Source organism: Ovis canadensis, chromosome 6, assembly GCF_042477335.2.
Source record: "Ovis canadensis isolate MfBH-ARS-UI-01 breed Bighorn chromosome 6, ARS-UI_OviCan_v2, whole genome shotgun sequence".
NCBI classification, from domain to species: domain Eukaryota; kingdom Metazoa; phylum Chordata; class Mammalia; order Artiodactyla; family Bovidae; genus Ovis; species Ovis canadensis.
This window is the reverse complement of record NC_091250.1, coordinates 24,763,254-24,780,723: the sequence shown is the minus strand read 5'-3', so window position 1 is coordinate 24,780,723 and position 17,470 is coordinate 24,763,254. Positions and strand designations below refer to the sequence as shown.

General features: G+C 38.0%; 1 protein-coding gene across 1 annotated transcript in view; it reads left to right on the top strand.

Moving 5' to 3' along the window:
* The window catches only part of LOC138442816 (GAS2-like protein 1), an 89,839-nt gene extending 77,593 nt beyond the window's left edge, over window positions 1-12,246 (top strand). The window contains exon 4 of the mRNA XM_069594990.1: window positions 12,172-12,246. The gene's annotated coding sequence lies outside the window, so the exon portion shown is untranslated. The remainder of the gene's footprint in view (window positions 1-12,171) is intronic.
* The last annotated feature ends 5,224 nt before the right edge of the window (window positions 12,247-17,470 follow it).

The window sequence follows — 17,470 nt, the reverse complement described above, 5'->3', positions numbered from 1 at the left end:
CAATACTCTGGCCACCTGATGTGAAGAGCTGACTCATTTGAAAGGACCCTGATGCTGGGAAAGATTGAAGGAAGGAAGGAAGATAAAGGGACAACAGAGGATGAGATGGTTGGATTGCATCACCGACTCAATGGAGACAAGTTTGGGTAAACTCCGGGAGTTGGTGATGGACAGGGAGGCCTAGCGTGCTGCAGCCCATGTAGTCTCAAAGAGTCAGACACAACTGAATGACTGAACTGAACTGATGTTATATGTGAATATTGTTAGGAGTAAATCCTAAGAGGTCTCATCACAAGGGAGACTTTTTTTTTCAATTTTCAGTCTATGTATGAATGTTCACTATAGGGTAATCATCCCATGATTCATGTGAATCAAAGCATAATCATGTACACCTCAAACTTATACAGTTGTATGTGAATCATATCTCAATAAAATGGGAGTAAAAACAAAGTTAAAAAAAATACACAGAGAAAGTGAAAGCACTCTGTTCCTCTTTACTCTTTCCTTGCTATTTCCTATTTTCTTAAGACTTATTTTATAACTTTTTCATTTCTTGATTTGAAAACAGATTGTTTTGCAATATTTTAAAATGTTTTTACTAAACTTCAAGATTTCATATCAGCACTCAGAAAACTTGATACAGCTTTTCCATGATTATTATTACTTTGCATGTTTCACTTAAAGCCCTTTACAGACTATGATCATAGTCATATATTTATAACAGCCAGTAGACATTTATATTATCTTTCAATCATAATTTTATTGTATATAGAATACCAGGAGAAAGTTTTAAGAAACCAAAATTCTGCATCTCTATTTCTACATGTTGAGTAAACCCGTAAAATCAGCACACAGATAAAGAGAACATTAGCACACCCTTGAAGGTCCCTTGTGTTTCTCCTTCCAGCCATTGTTCCCTCTGGTATAACTATTATCCTAATTCCTAATAATTTTCCTCATTGTTTAATTTTTGATAAAAAAGGAATTATATAATCTGTATCCCTTTATGACTGGCTTCCTGCTTTTAATGCTGTGTATTTGATACCTATCCACTTTGTTGTGTTGGATAGATTTTACTCAGTTTCTGTATATTAAGTTGTATGAATATACTTTAGTTATACATGAAGAACCAGAAAATAAGAATGTCCTTTTAGCAAAGTAATGCTGTAGATATACGGGTAGTAAAACTTACTTTTCTCTTGGGTTATTCTAGATTCTTCCTCAGAAGCAATTTTTATTTTAGATATGACTTGTTAAAACCAAGACCATTAGGTATTGAAATTTTGATTGTGTGGTCTGTATAAGTTAAATAGTACAGTAGAAAGAAATAAAAGTAGCTGCTAGAATTAGGTACATTGAGAGTATGAAGTAGTGAAAGTCTGGCCTAATTGAGGAGGGCAGAAAAACTGTATGGGAAAAACAAAGTTCTGGCATTTAATGATATTTCAGTACCTTTCTGAATCTCTCATCCTTTGGTGTTGCTGGACTGGTGAGTTATTTACTGTCTTCTTTAGGCTAGTCAAAATCCATTATGAAGATACATTCATTGAAAGCTTGTTATGAAATCAGTATCATTTTTAATTTTATATAAGAGATGAATAATAAGTTAAAGACACTAAGAATTGGTATTTTCTTGAAGTGTGAGACAGAGAGGAAGAATAGAGCAGGGAAATGAGATTGAGGGAAGAAAAGGGCATTCCTGGCAGGAAAATGGCTAAGCAAAGGCACAGGGGTGAGAATGAGAATGAGTCAGTGAAGTGGAGGGAGATGAAGTGTCAGTCTTTCCACGGAAGAGCTTCAGTGTTAAGTTAAGTAGTTTGCAGACTTTTCATTATGTGCAGTGAGAAGTCTGCATATGTCAGCTGATGTGTGATAAATTGTATTTCAAGAAGATAAATCTTTGCTTTTTTTTTTTCAGACTACTTATTTTTGTCTTCTGGTCCCTCCTCCCATTTTTTGTTAATAACCTATTGTTTACACCAAAAGTTTATGACTGTCTCATCAGATGCAGCCAAACATAATTGTGTCAGTTTCACTGCTTATTTCCATATTTTTAACATCAGTGCTCTAGTTCATGCCCTCCTTATCTCCTTCTAAGACGATTGCAGTAGGTTTCCTGTTTTCCCTGCTTTCATTCTTAATGCCACTCCTCCATTTTATCTGCTCTTCAAAATGTTCTCTATATAATAGAAAATGAAAATCTGAGCATATCTTCCTCTTGTTTAAGTGGCTCTTCATCCTCTGTGGGATAATGCCAAGACCAAATAACGTAGGGTGCCAAATAGGGCTCCTTTATAAGACCTGATTTATAGCTTCCGTTTTTACATTGCCTGCTTACTTTTGGCTTTCATAATGCTAATGTATTATCTCTTGTGCACTCCAAGGACTGTTAACTCTTCTTTAAGCAGTAATACTTACATAAATAAAGAATAAATAAATTTGAGTAGAATACCCTTTCCATCTTTTTGCCTGGATGATACTTAAAACTCAGTGGGAAGTTGAAGCATGTAGTAAAAACTCCAAACTGTACAGGAAAACTCAGGGGAAAAAAAAAATCATGTTTTAATACTATTACCTAGCAATAAGCTGGAGAAGGCAATGGCACCCCACTCCAATACTCTTGCCTGGAAAATCCCATGGCTGGATGAGCCTGGTGGGCTACAGTCCATGGGGTCGCTAAGAGTCAGACACGACTGAGCGACTTCATGACTTCACTTTCACTTTTCACTTTGATGCATTGGAGAAGGAAATGGCAACCCATTCCAATGTTCTTGCCTGGAGAATCCCAGGGACAGGGGAGCCTCGTGGGCTGCCGTCTGTGGGGTCGCACAGAGTCAGAAACGACTGAAATGACTTAGCAGCAGCATACATATCTAAATAATTGTCAGTGGACACATAATTTTTCTTCTGCATAAAGTAGAAGTATGCTTCTATACACACTAGAAAGATGAGTGTCTTTCAGGATTAGTGCTACTAAGAATATCTTCAACATGAATATTGATGCACATGTGAATGTATTTCCCCCTTGAAGCGAAAATACTACACAGTTTTGTTTGCAGCTGTTTTGTTGTCGTTGTTTAGTTGCTCAGTGATGTCCAACTCTTTGCAACCCTGTGGACTGCAGCACTCTGGCTTCCCTGTCCTTCAGTATCTCCCATAGTTTGTTCAAACTCGTGTCCATTGAGTTGATGACACCATCCAGCCATCTCATCCTGTGTCATCCCCTTCTCCTCTTATCCTCATTCTTTCCCAGCATCAGGGTCTTTTCCAATGAGTCAGATCTTTGCGTCAGATGGCCAAAGTATTGAAGCTTCAGCATCAGTCTTCCCAATGAGTATTCAGGGTTGATTTCCTTTAGGATTGACTGGTTTGACCTCCTTGCTGTCTGAGGGACTGTCAAGAGTTTTCTCCAAAACCAGTTTGAAAGCATCATTTCTTCAGTGCTCACCCTTCTTTATGGTTCAACTCTCACATCCGTACATGACTACTGAAAAACCACAGCTTTGAATATAAGGAGCTTTGTTGGCAAGGTGATGTCTCTGCTTTTTAATATGTTATCTAGGTTGGTCATAGCTTTTCTTCCAAGGAACAAGTGTCTTTTAACGTCATGGCTGCAGACATGGTCCATAGTGATTTTGGAGCTCAAGAAAATAAAATCTGTCACTCTTTCCATTTTTTCCCCATCTCTTTGCCATGAAGTGTTGGGAACAGATGGCATGATCTTAGATTTCTGAATGTTGAGTTTTAAGCCAGCTTTTTCACTCTTCTCTTTCACTTGCATATACATTAAACAAGCAGGGTGACAATATAAAGCCTTGATGTACTCCTTTCCCAATTTGGAATCAGTCCATTGTCCCATGTCCAGTTCTAACTGTTGCTTCTTGACCTGCATACAGGTTTCCCAGGAGGCAGGAAAGGTGGTCTGGTATTCTCATCTCTTTAAACATTTTTGACAGTTTGTTGTGAACCACACAGTCACAACTTTAGTGGTTTAGTGGAGTCAATGAAGCAATTGAAGGATTTTGAGCATTACTTTGCTAGCATGTGAAATGAGTGCAATTGTGTGGCAGTTTGAGGATTCTTTGGCATTGCCTTTCTTTGGGATTGGAATAAAAACTGACCTTTTCTAGTCCTGTGGCCACTGCTGAGTTTTCCAAATTTGCTGGCATATTGAGTGCAGCACTTTCACAGCATCATCTTTTAGGATTTTAAATAACTCAGCTGGAATTCCATCACCTCCACTAACTTTGTTCATTATAATGCTGCTAAGGCCCACTTGACTTTGCACTCCGTTGTGTCTGACTCTAGGTGAGTGAGCACACCACTGTGGTTATCTGGGTCATCAACACTTTTTTTATACAGTTCTGTGTATTCTTGCCACCTCTTCTTAATCTCTTCTGCTTCTGTTAGGTCCTTGCTGTTACTGTCTTTTCCTATGTCCATCTTTGCATGAAATGTCCCCTTGGTATCTCTAATTTTCTTGAAGAGATCTCTGCTTTTTCCCATTCTATTGTTTTCTTTACTTTCTTTGCATTGTTCTCATAAGAAGGCTTTTTTTTTTTAATCTCTCCTTGCTATTCTTCAGAACTCTGCATTCAGATAGGTATATATTTCCTTTTCTCCTTTGCTTGCACATCTCTTCTTTTCTCAGCTATTTGTAAGACCTCATAAGACAACCATTTTGCCTTTTTGCATTTCTTTTTCTTGGGGATGGTTTTGGTCACTGCCTCCTGTACAGTGTTATGAATCTCTGTCCATAGTTCTTCAGGCTCTCTGTCTATCATATCTAATCCCTTGAATCTATTTGTCACTTCAACTGTATAATCGTAAGGGATTTGATTGAGGTCATACCTGAATGTCTAGTGGTTTTCCCTGTTTTATACGGTCCTATTGCAAATGTTTGGTCTGAGTTAATTATTGCTAAATGGTTTTCTAAAGGATGTGTGTCAGTTTATCCTTTCATCTTCTCATCAAAATGTAGTGTTGTCTGTATTTTCATTTTAACCCCTCTAATGTGCTATAGTGATGCAGATGTTTAAATTTCTATTTCCATGATATTAGGGAATTTAAAAATAATCTTGACATATTTATCTGCCATTTCATGATACTTCATTTGGAAGTGTCTACTCAATTCTTACTCATGTTTTTCTTTTGTGTGTGTGTGTATAAATATATATATATATATATTTCCTGTATACAATCTTCTTTTTGATATATACATATTTACAATATTGTCTCTCACTGTGTGATTTACCTTTTCGTTGTCTTATGGTTTCTTTTTGAATAACAAGCTTATAATCTTATCAAATTTATCAATATATTTCCTTTATGATTAGCACTTTTGTGTTCTATTTTAAAAAATCTTTGCTAATAACAAGAGAAATAATTTATTAAGTTTAAATAACTTACTTTCCTAGTTTAATATACAATGTGTTAACAATTAATGTTTTTGTGTTAAATTAATATTTAATTTATCCATATGTACAATTAGCTGACCCAAGCAAAAGAGTTGCAAAGACCATCTTCTCACTACACTGAAATGTGTTCAGCTAACTGTGCATGGAGTTCACTTTTGAGATTTTTCTGTTCTATTCTAGTCTGCTACCTTGGCATCTTTACTGCCTTCTTTTAGTTTCTATAGGTTTTTTGAGGGTTTTTCTTTTAGTAGCTCTTCATAACTGGTAGAAGAAATCGTGCATCATTATGCTATTTCAAGACTGACTTTGACATTTTTGAACTTTTTCATTTTTATATAAATTTTTACCTTTTTTTTTAATCAGAGAAAGAACATGCACTATTGGTATTTTGGCAGGGAATGCATTAACAGTATTGACATCTTTAAAATGTGAAAAGTTCCCACCAGAAATATTGTGTATCCTTCCACTTACTTGGTTTTCTGTTCACTATTGTCAAAATGTTCCTTTAGGGTGATACATTCACTGATGATGATAATTTTTTTTAAATGCTGTTAGCATGACTTTGATGTGAATGCCAGTGAAAAATTTCATTTGCAGTATAACCCCTATTTCTCCTAGAATTTTAGAGTGTTAATACCTATGATATGACGTTTATCTCTATTCATCTAGTGGTAAATTAAATGGCAAATGAAATAAATTTAATGATATCACCAGATGTTCTCAATAGTGAACTGTTTTGTCTTCCTAGACCTTGACATTCTATATTCAAACCAAATATAATTTAAAAAATTGAAATGATAAATATTATGAAATACTACTAAAACAGTCCCATGATCATAGTGAAAGTAAATGACATACAGACTAAAAAAGCAATAGAAAAGATTGATGAAACTAGGAGCTGTTTCTTTGAAAAGATAGACAAAATAGAAAAACCTTTAGTCATACTCATCAAGAAAAAGAGAGAGAAAACCCAACTAAATAAAATCAAAAATGAATGAGGAAAATTTACAACTGACACTGCAGAAATACAAAGGATCATATAAGATTACTAGAAATTATTATATGCAAACAAATTACATAACCTAAAAGAAAAGAGATAAATTCCTGGAAGCATAATTTTCTAACATGGATTCAGGAAGAGAAAATTGGACAAGACTGATCATTAGTAATGAAACTGAATCAGTAATAAAATTTTCCCAACAAACACAAGTCCAGGGCATGGCAGAATTTTCACAGGGAAATTCTAGAAAATATTTAAAGAAGAATTAAAACCTATTCATTTTAAACTGTTCTAAAATTTTAAAAATTGAAGAAGAAAAAAACACTTCTGCACTCCATTCCAGGAAGCCATCATTACCCTGATAGCAAAACTAGATGCAAACTGTGAAATAATAAAATTACAGGCCAATAACCACAATAAAGATAAATGCAAAAATTCTGAACCCAACTAGAAAACTGAGTTCAACAATGCACTAAAATGATCATAATCAAGAGGGATTTATTCCAGGGATACATGGATGGTGAAGTATCCAAAAATTAAACTGTATGGTACACTAATTTAGAAAATACACAAAAATCACATGATCATTTCAATAGATCATTTCAAAAGCATTTGGCAAAGTTTAATATCCATTTATGATAAAGCTCTCAACAAAAGTGAGTATAGAGGGAACATACTCAACATAGTAAAGACTGTATATAACAAGCCCACAGCTAACATAGTCACAGTGCTGAAAAGCTAAAATCTTTTCTACTAAGATCAGAAGACAAGTATATCCACTGTTGTCTCTATTATTCAACATGGTATTGGAAGTCCTGGTCACAGCAATCAGACAAGAAAAAAGATGGACAGCAGAGGGGAGCTTGTGGGGTTAGGGTAAAATAGGTAAAGGGGATTAAGAGGTGCAAAATACTAGCTATAAGCAAGTCAGGGTTGATGTAATGTATAGCGTACAGAATGTAGTTAATACTTAATAACATTGTATAGTGACAGATCATTTCTAGACTTATGGTGAACAGTGTATAGTAACTATATGAAATCACTATGTTGGACACTGAAACTAAACGATAAGTCAAATATATTTCAATTGATAAAAATCCCCTGTTATGAAGGTCTGAGGAATCTGTGTCAGCTCTTTAGAAATGCTAGACCTGCAGGGATGCACATCAACACATGTGGATGTGGAAGAAAATTCAGTGACAGAGCATTTTTCTTCAGGCCAAAGCAGACCACTAACCATAAACATATGTTATCAGAAGTTAACACCTGTGTTTGTCTCAGACCTAGACTTTCCAGATGATATGATTTCTTGAGGCATTTGTGAAAGATGTAGTGGACTTAAGTAGTGGCGGCTGCACAGCGCTGGAGAGACTGTGAGGAGATACCCCACATCCAAGGACAGAGAAGCCCCAGCAAGACTGTAGGCACTGGAGTGGCAGCTGTGTAGCACTGGAGTGACTTTGAGAAGATACCCAACATCCAACGGTAAAGGAGAAGCCCCAACAAGATGGTAGGAGGGGCAAAATTGCGTTTAAAATCAAACCTCATACCAGCCAGAGATGCTCAGAGGGCTCAAACAAACCTTGTGTGCACCAGAACCTAGAGACACCACAGAGACTGAGACAGAACTATGTTTGAGTGTCTCATGTGGAGGTAAAGGTCAACAGTGGACTGTTGCTGGGGCAGGGGCTCTGGGAGCAGCAGACCTGGGTATGGCATAAGCCCTCTTGGAGGAGGTCACCATTAACCCCACCATAGAACTGCCAGAACTTACACAGGACTGGGGAAACAGACTCTTGGAGGACACACACACACACACAAAAAAACCTTGAGTGCACCAGGACCCAGAAGAAAGGAGCAGTGACCACACAAGAGACTGACCCAGACTTGCCTGTGAGTGTCCAGGAGTCCCTGGTGGAGGAAAAGTTCGGCGGTGGGCTGCTGCAGGGTCGGGGGCACTGAGTATAGCAGTGCCTGCATGGGACCTTTTGAAGGTCCATCTTCATTACCTCCACCATAGTTTGGCACCAGGTAAATAACAGGGAGGGAACACAGCCTGACCTGTCAACAGAAAATTGGAAAAAGATTTACTGAGCATGGCCCCACCCATCAGAACAAGACCCAGTTTCCCCCTCAGTCAGTCTCTCCCATCAGGAAGCTTCCATAAGCCTCTTATCCTTCTCCCTCAGAGGGTAGACAGACTGAAAACCACAATCACAGAGAACTAACCAATCTGATCACATGGACCACAGTCTTCACTAACTCAGTGAAACTAGGAGCCATGCCGTGTAGGGCCACCCAAGACAGATGGGTTGGTGGAGAGTTCTGGCAAAATGTGGTCCACTGGAGAAGGAAATGGCAAACCACTTCAGTTTTCTTGCCTTGAGAACCCTATTAACAATATGAAAAGGCAAAAAGTTAGGACATTGAAAGATGAACTCCCCAGGTCAGTAGGTACCCAATATGCTAATGGAGATCAGTGGAGAAATAACTCCAGAAAGAATGAAGAGACAGAGCCAAAGGAAAAACAACATCCAGTTCTGGATGTGACTGGTAATGGAAATAAACTCCAATGCTGTAAAGAGCAATATTGCATAGGAACTGGAAATATTAGGTCCATGAATCAAGGTAACTTGGAAGTGGTCAAACAGTAGATGGCAATAGTGAACATTGACATTTTAGGAATCAGCAAACTAAAATGGACTGGAATGGGTGAATTTAACTCAGATGACAATCATATCTACTACCGTTGACATGAATACCTTAGAAGAAATGAAGTACCCATCATAGTCAACAAACAAATCCAAAAAGGCAGCACTTGGATGCAGTCTCAAAAACGATAGAATGATCTTTATTCATTTCCAAGGCAAACCGTTCAATATCGTGGTAATCCAAGTCTATGCCCCAACCAATAATGCTAAAAAAGATGAAGTTGAATGGTTCTATGAAGACTTACAAGACCTTTTAGAACTAACACCCAAAAAAAGATGTCCTTTTCATTATAGGGGACTGGAATGCAAACGTAGGAAGTCAAGAAATACCTGGAGTAACAGGCAAATTTGGCCTTGGAGTACAAATGAAGCAGGGAAACGACTAATAGAGTTTTGCCAAGAAAATGCACTGGTCATAGCAAACACCCTCTTCCACCAACACAAGAGAAGACTCTACACATGAACATCACCAGATGGTCAACACTGAAATCAGATTGATTATATTCTTTGCAGCCAAAGATGGAGAAGCTCTATACAGTCAGCAAAAACAAGACTGGGAGATGACTGTGGCTCAGATTGTGAACTCCTTATTGCCAAATTCAGACTTAATTTGAAGAAAGTAGGGAAAACCACTTGACCATTCAGGTATGATCTAAATCAAAACCCTTACAATTATAGAGTGGAAGTGGCAAATAGATTCAAAGGATTAGATCTGATTGACAGAGTGCCTGAAAATCTATGGATGCAGGTTCTTGACATTGTACAAGAGGCTGGGATCCAAATCATCCCCAAGAAAAAGAAATGTAAAAAGGAAAAATGGTTGTCTGATGAGGTATTACAAATAGCTATGAAAAGAAGAGAAGCAAAGGAGAAAAGGAAAGATATACCCATTTGAATGCAGAGTTCCAAAGAATTACAAGGAGAGATAAGAAAGCCTTCCTCAGTGATCAGTGCAAAAAAATAGAGGAAAACAATAGAATGAGAAAGACTAGAGAGCTTTTCAAGAAAATTAGATATACCAAGGGAAATTTTCATGCCAAAATGGGCTCATTAAAGGACAGAAATTGTATGGACCTAACAGAATCAGAAGATATTAAGAAGAGGTGGTAAGAATACACAGAAGAGCTATACAGAAAAGATCTTCTTGACTCAAATAATCACAATGGTGTAATCAGTCACCTAAAGCCAGACATCCTGGAATGCAAAGTGAGGTGGGCCTTAGAAAGCATCACTATGAACAAAGCTAGTGGAGGTGATGGAATTCCAGTTGAGCTATTTCAAATCCTAAAAGATGATGCTGTGAAAGTGCTGCACTCAATATGCCAGCAAAAATGGAAAACTCTGCAGTGGCCACAGGACTGGAAAAGTTCAGTTTTTATTCCAATCCTAAAGAAAGGCTATGCCAGAGAATCCTCAAACTACCGCACAATTGCACTCATCTCACAACCTAGCAAAGTAATGTTCAAAATTCTCCAAGCCAGGCTTCAACAGTATGTGAAATGTGAACTTGTAGATATTCAAGCTGGATTTTGACAAGGTGGAGAAACTAGAAGTCAAATTGCCAACATCCCTTGGATCATGGAAAAAGCAAGAAAATTCCAGATCATCTACTTCTGCTTTATTGACTATGCCAAAGCCTTTGACTGTGAGTATCACAACAAAGTATGATAAATTGTTAAAGAGATGGAAGTACGAGACCACCTGACCTGCCTCTTGAGAAATCTATATGCAAGTCAGGAAGCAACAGTTAGACCTGGACATGGAAAAACAGACTGATTCTAAATAGGGAAAGAAGTACTCCAAGACTGTATATTGTCTCCCTGCTTATTTAACTTATATGCAGAGTACATCATGAGAAACACTGGGCTAGATGAAGCAGAAGCTGGAACCAAGATTGCCAGGAGAGATACCAATAACCTCAGATATGCAAATGACACCATCCTTATGCCAGAAAGTGAAGAACAACTAAGGAGCCTCTTGATGAAAGTGAAAGAGGAGAGTGAAAAAGTTGGCTTAAAACTCAACATTCAGAAAACTTAGATCATGGCATGTGGTTGCATCACTTTATGGCAAATAGATGGGGAAACAATGAAAACAGTGACAGACTTTATATTTCTGGGCTTCAAAGTCATTGCAGATAGTGACTGAAGCCATGAAATTAAAAGATGCTTGCTCCTTGGAAGAAAAGTTATGATCAACCTAGACAGCATATTAAAAAGCAGAGACATAAATTTGCCAACAAATGTCAGCTAGTAAAATCTGTAGTTTTTCCAGTAGTTATGTATTAATGTGAACATTGGATTATATAGAAAACTGAGCACCAAAGAATTGATGCTTTTGAACTATGGTGTTGAAGAAGACTCTTGAGAGTCCCTTGGACTACAAGGAGATCCAGCTAGTCCATCCTAAAGGAAATCAGTCCTGAATGCTCATTGGAAGGACGATGTTGAAGCTGAAACTCTGTACTTTGGCCACCTGATGTGAAGAACTGAATCATTTGTAAAGACCGTGATGCTGGGAAAGATTGAAGGCGGGAGGAGAAGGGGAAGACAAAAGACAAGATGGCTGGATGCCTTCACTGATTCAATGATCATGAGTTTGAGTAATCTCCGGGAGTTCATTATGTTCAGGGAGGCCTGGTGTCCTGCAGTCCATGGAGTCACAAAGAATTTAACATGACTGAGCCACTGAACTGAACTAGCAATGGTAAAGAATAAATATTTCTTGCTAGAATATAAATAATCTGCCTGGGTTTGAATGAAATACAAATGTAGAAGCTGAATCTTACTAGGAAAAAAACTCAAAAACTCTAACCCTAAATTATTAAACTATATGTTGACTATTAGACTGTATCCAAACACAGTATGGCTGAAGGTCTATAACAGTGACCCACAGTGGGCCTGTATGTTACCAGCATTTCCACAGTCACCGTTAACTTGGAGGGATAAGTCACAAAGCGTGTGTTTGATAAACTTTTTCAGCAGCAACTTGGTTTTTTGATGGAAAAAGTACCTCTTCATACATACCATCTTCTTACTCTCAGGAAGAAGATAAATTGCTGTGGATATTGATGATTGAAGGGAAGAAGAAAGCAATGAGGATCACCAAGGATTTTAAGGTAGGTATCTATCACTTCAAAGTTTCAAAAACATTTTTATTTCTCTGTTTCATATAAAATGCAGAGAAGGCAATGGCACCCCACTCCAGTACTCTCGCCTGGAAAATCCCATGGACAGAGGAGCCTGGTAGGCTGCAGTCCATGGGGTTGCGGAGAGTCAGACACGACTGAGCGACTTCACTTTCACTTTTCACTTTCATGCATTGGAGAAGGAAATGGCAACCCACTCCAATGTTCTTGCCTGGAGAATCCCAGGGATGGGGGAGCCTGGTGGGCTGCCGCCTATGGGGTCACACAGAGTCGGACACGACTAAAGTGATACAGCAGCAGCAGCAGCAGCATATAAAATGAGTATGTCATATATTGTACTTCTGTCTGAATTATGAAAAATGAAGGCAGTATCAAAGCATAGAGTTGTTATCATTGACATTTTACTGTATGTGTATTCACAGTTACAAATTGACACCATTTTTTAAAAATATGTTTTAAGAAACTATTAAAAGGTAACATTAAAGCATGTTACTTGTCTAATCGGCTTAACTATGAAGTCAATATGTTTTAAAATTACTTAGTTTTTATAAATTAAAATTCTTATATGTGGCAATCAGATTTTTTTGGATAGCCAATTATGCTATTTATTTTTGTCATATTATTTTAGAACTCTGAACATTAGCTTAAGCAGGGAAAGAGAGGCTACACAAAAACACATTTGTACAGCTATAAACTTGATTTAATTTGACTTTCCAAATTTATGAAACACTCTGTGGGTACACATATGGAAAGCATTGTGCTGTATTTAAATTACGTTATGTTTCTCATCGTGTAAAATTGCTCCATGCAAATACAGAAAGACAAATATTTGGAGATGTTTAATATTTTTAATTGTTTGTATTGCATATTGAATCATAGTTTATTATTAAAATATAAACAAAAGTGGCCTACAGTTATTTTACTTCTAAATCAAACCCCTGGATGGCTTTATGTCTTTTACATTATACGCTGGTTACTCCCAAATGAAAACAGATACTCAGTTCCTAGTCTTAATTGTGTACAGCTTTTTCAGTTTTAGAGAATATCTAGGATCAAACTGGAGAACAATATGATATTTTGCTAAAGATGTATTTTTTACTTTCAAGTATTGAATATCTCCCGAATACTAGTGACATGAATTCCTTTGTTAAATAAGTTAAGAATACACTAAATTCTACTAAGCAAGTGTACAAAATGAAAAAAATTTCATATACCATGCAGTACTTTACTTTCACCCTTTCAAAATAATAGGAAGTAATTCATAATAGTTATCTTCAAGTTTCTGTTTAGTTACTTTTGAAATCTGTTATTATATATGCAGCCAAATTAAAGGTTCAGATTCATCATGTATAGGGGAAAAAACTGGTATACATAATTATTCTGTCCAGTATTTCCATTTCAAAATGTTATTTTGAAAACTTTAAAAAATGTTATTCACATGCTTTTATTCGCCAAAATGTTAGAATATGGTATTTTGGTCAGTAATGAGTTTTGTGCACATGCAGCTGTATTCAAAGTGGACAGTGCCTTTGTGATCTTGATGGGAAGCCCTTTCTTAAGAGTGTACAATGGGAAAAGCCATTAAGCACACTTGGGAGGAATTGACCTAGGGTCACTTACTTGGCACCCCACGCCAATACTCTTGCCTGGAAACTCCCATGGATGGAGGAGCCTGGTAGGCTGCAGCCCATGGGGTCGCAAAGAGTCAGACATGACTGAGCAACTTTACTTTCACTTTTTACTTTCATGCATTGGAGAAGGAAATGGCAACCCACTCCAGTGTTCTTGCCTGGGGAATCCCAAGGACGGAGGAGCCTGATAGGCTGCCATCTATGGGGTCGCACAGAGTTGGACACGACTGAAGCAACTTAGCAGCAGCAGCAGCAGCAGCAGCACTTACTTTATCACCTGCTCATCATTAGCTGGAAATACATCTTTTAAATTACGTAAAGACTGAAGCGATATTTTAAATTATTTGAGCTTTGACCGCATTCTTAATTGAAATAATTCTAATTATTTGATCTAACTCTAAACCTCAGATTGTACTGATCGAGTTAGTCCTTAGGTTGATTAGAAATCCAGGGCATCCAAGGAGGAGCAGAAATGTGTCTGGGGCTCTTGAGGAGGAGAAAAGGGCAAACTTTATTTATTTATTTATTTTTTCTCTCTACATTCCTTCATATTAGTCACATAAGAGGGTGGCATATTGATGGATGGTAGATGAATGGATGGATAGATGGATAGCAGGAAAGTAAATAGATCGATCAGATGGCATGTGCTGCAGTGAAGATGTCCTTTAGTTTTATTTAAGGACAGGGTTTTGGAGGAGGTAATGCTTTGGGGGAAAATGTACAATTCTTGCTGTGTTCTAGAAACTGTATGAAGGATAGAATTTGAATACAAAACTATGGTAATCTGATGAGTCAGAAACCCATTGCATATATCAGACAAAAAGGATCAGTTAAAACTAAAATACAGTAGGAAGAGAAGAAAAAACAACTTGAAGAAGGATTTGTGTTGTATATTGGAGGAACATGTCAGTGATTGTGTGGATGAGGTTTGTAATGAAAAGTTAAACTCTGTTATGACATTTGGTTGCAAATAACTTTTAAGCCTCACATCTGGCTTTTCCTATGCTTCTCACCTGAGCACAATGAGAAAGAAGCCCAGGTGTTGCCCCTTTAGTATGTGTAGGAGATTCAAACCACCCAACCACCTCAGTTCCTATGGGAATCCTCACTCAGGCCCACACCTAACCACAATGAAAGCCTGAACCCCAATGAAAGCCTGAACCCAGACTGCTCTCTTTGTTCTCACATGCCATTTTGGACCTGCTTGAGACAGCACTGCTCATCCTGGAGCTCTCAATTATGTAAGTCGTAGCTCTTTTCCTGCCTTCTTGGTTTATGCTTGTCATCATCTGTCACCACATTCAAACCAAGTTTTGGGTGGAGATTCTTTCTGTTTTGATAAAATGGCCTGGGTACAACAATGTTGAAAAGAATTTAATGGAGTAGAACATGCAGATTTTTACTGTAGGTTACTAGGCATTGATTCTTTTTTTCATTCTCAGAAAAAGAAAAGAAAAAATCAGAGGGGATAGGTCATCATGAACTTCATTAGTGGTCATGATTTTTCACTTTTATGTTTAATGAATTTAAGGTTCCTGTTGATGTTGTTTAGTCCATTTTTGGCTTGGGAAATTAAAAGAGACTGTAGAAATCAGTCATTCTAATATAAGGAACAGTTGAAAGCATGTGAAATGAATAGTTGGAAATGATGTTCAGCATTAGCTTAAAAGAAATTGCAGCAACAGATAAATTTTCTTATAGCACTTTTAATGCCTTTTAAGTTTTAAAAAGACTTCAGAACTAAACCATCAGCTTCTAGTAGTTTCAGAAGCAGACTTCTACCACATGTGTGCTTGTTTGGGGAGTTTGTATTTTCCTCGGTTCTGGGTCGTTGCAACAAAGATTTGAAGTGACGGAACAGTATTGGAGCCCTTGGACGGACCAGTGTTACAGCCCTCGAATGGACCAGTGTTACAGCTCTGTGCTATGGCTCAGTTTTATTTAGAAAGTAAAGGAAAATACATACTCGATGTGTGAGGGCATGCCGACCCAAAAGACATGAAGAGAAGAGAGGCCCTCAGCCCAATGTTGGCTTCTCTTTTTATATGTTTTTTCTTCTCCCGCTGGGCTTGCCTTATGTAAACTGGGCTAGCCAGGAGTGCTCTTTGTTTTACCTGAGGTCCTCACTCCAGTCCTCAGACCTTCCTTTGTTCTATTTTTGTGGGCTTTTCCATTCCTTGTCTTTTAGCCCAACAATTCTGGACTCATTTTTCCTGTTCTAACTACCTAACATCCCTGCCTCAAGAGATGGGAGGCCCCATTCTTTGAGAATAGGAGTGTTGAGGTCTCTCTGGCTACTTCTTGCTGAACTGGGAGGGCGAGGGGCATTGGGCCTCCCCCTCTTGCTAGTCTCAAGCCTCAGAGTCCTTATAGCAGTGTCCATCCAAGGGTAAGTGATATTTTACATGGTCAGCTGAAATTTTATATATTCTTGTTGAACTGGAATTGCATATTGTAGCTTTTGACCTGGGCAGAGACAAAATGGGTTAGACAATTGATAATACATGAATCAATCATAGGCAGCATCAATATGGTATAACAAGGACTAGTAAGGGCATTATCCAACTCCAAATTCCCCCTCACCAGGAGAATCCCCTAAAGAGAGATTGCAACCATCCTGAGAACTCTCCAGTTTGTTCTTTGAGATCCTGTAGGGTCTGAATGTTTTTCTCGAGGACTGTGACACTTTCTTTAACTTAGCTGGAGGCATTTACCCAGAAGCAACACATCTCATTCAAGATGGTTCACTTCCTCCTTGTTCAGGGATCAGCAGATCTATCTCCTGTCTGTTTTGGAGTAGAACCCCTGCCAAGCTGTGTTGACACTTTAGAGCTGTCCTGAGAAATCTTATTCCCAGAAACTTAATTTTGGGGGTGTTCATTAGAATGACACTCATTTTTAGTTCTGAATAGTTATCTGAGATCTCCCAGGGGCTCACAGGTGTATTGAGTGTCCTCTTCTGTTTTCTTCCATGACTTGACTCCTGAGTAGTGAATCCAGGAGTCACGTCCTGGTACCTTCTTACAGTGTAGGGGCCCTTCCATGTGGGCTGGAGTTGAGCCTTTGGGGACCCATCTTTCCAGACTTTAATTAGGACCTGATTCCCTGGAGCATATAGTGATGACTCCTTAGAATCTTTTGGGTCCTGGTTGACACCCCACAAGCATATATCCTATTGGAATTGCCCAGTGACCATGGTATAAGACAGAGAGGTCATTGACATAAACAAAAGGTCTCCCATATAGCATCTCGTAAGGACTAAGACAAACCTGTTCCTTAGGGGCAATACAGGTGTGAAGGAGAGCTATTGGTAAAGCCTCCTTCCATCCCAGAAAGATGTCTCCTGGGTCATCTTTTTTATCACTGATTTTAAGAATCGGTTGGCTCTTTCTCCTTTTCCTAAAGACTGAGGCCTCCAGGCACAATGGAGATAATAAGTAATGCCCAATGCTTTAGAGACCCCTTGGGTGACCTTAGAAGTAAATGATGTTCCATTGTCACTTTGTAGTGACCTGTACAGACCAAATCTCGGAATGATTTCATAGACCACTGTTTGTTTGTTT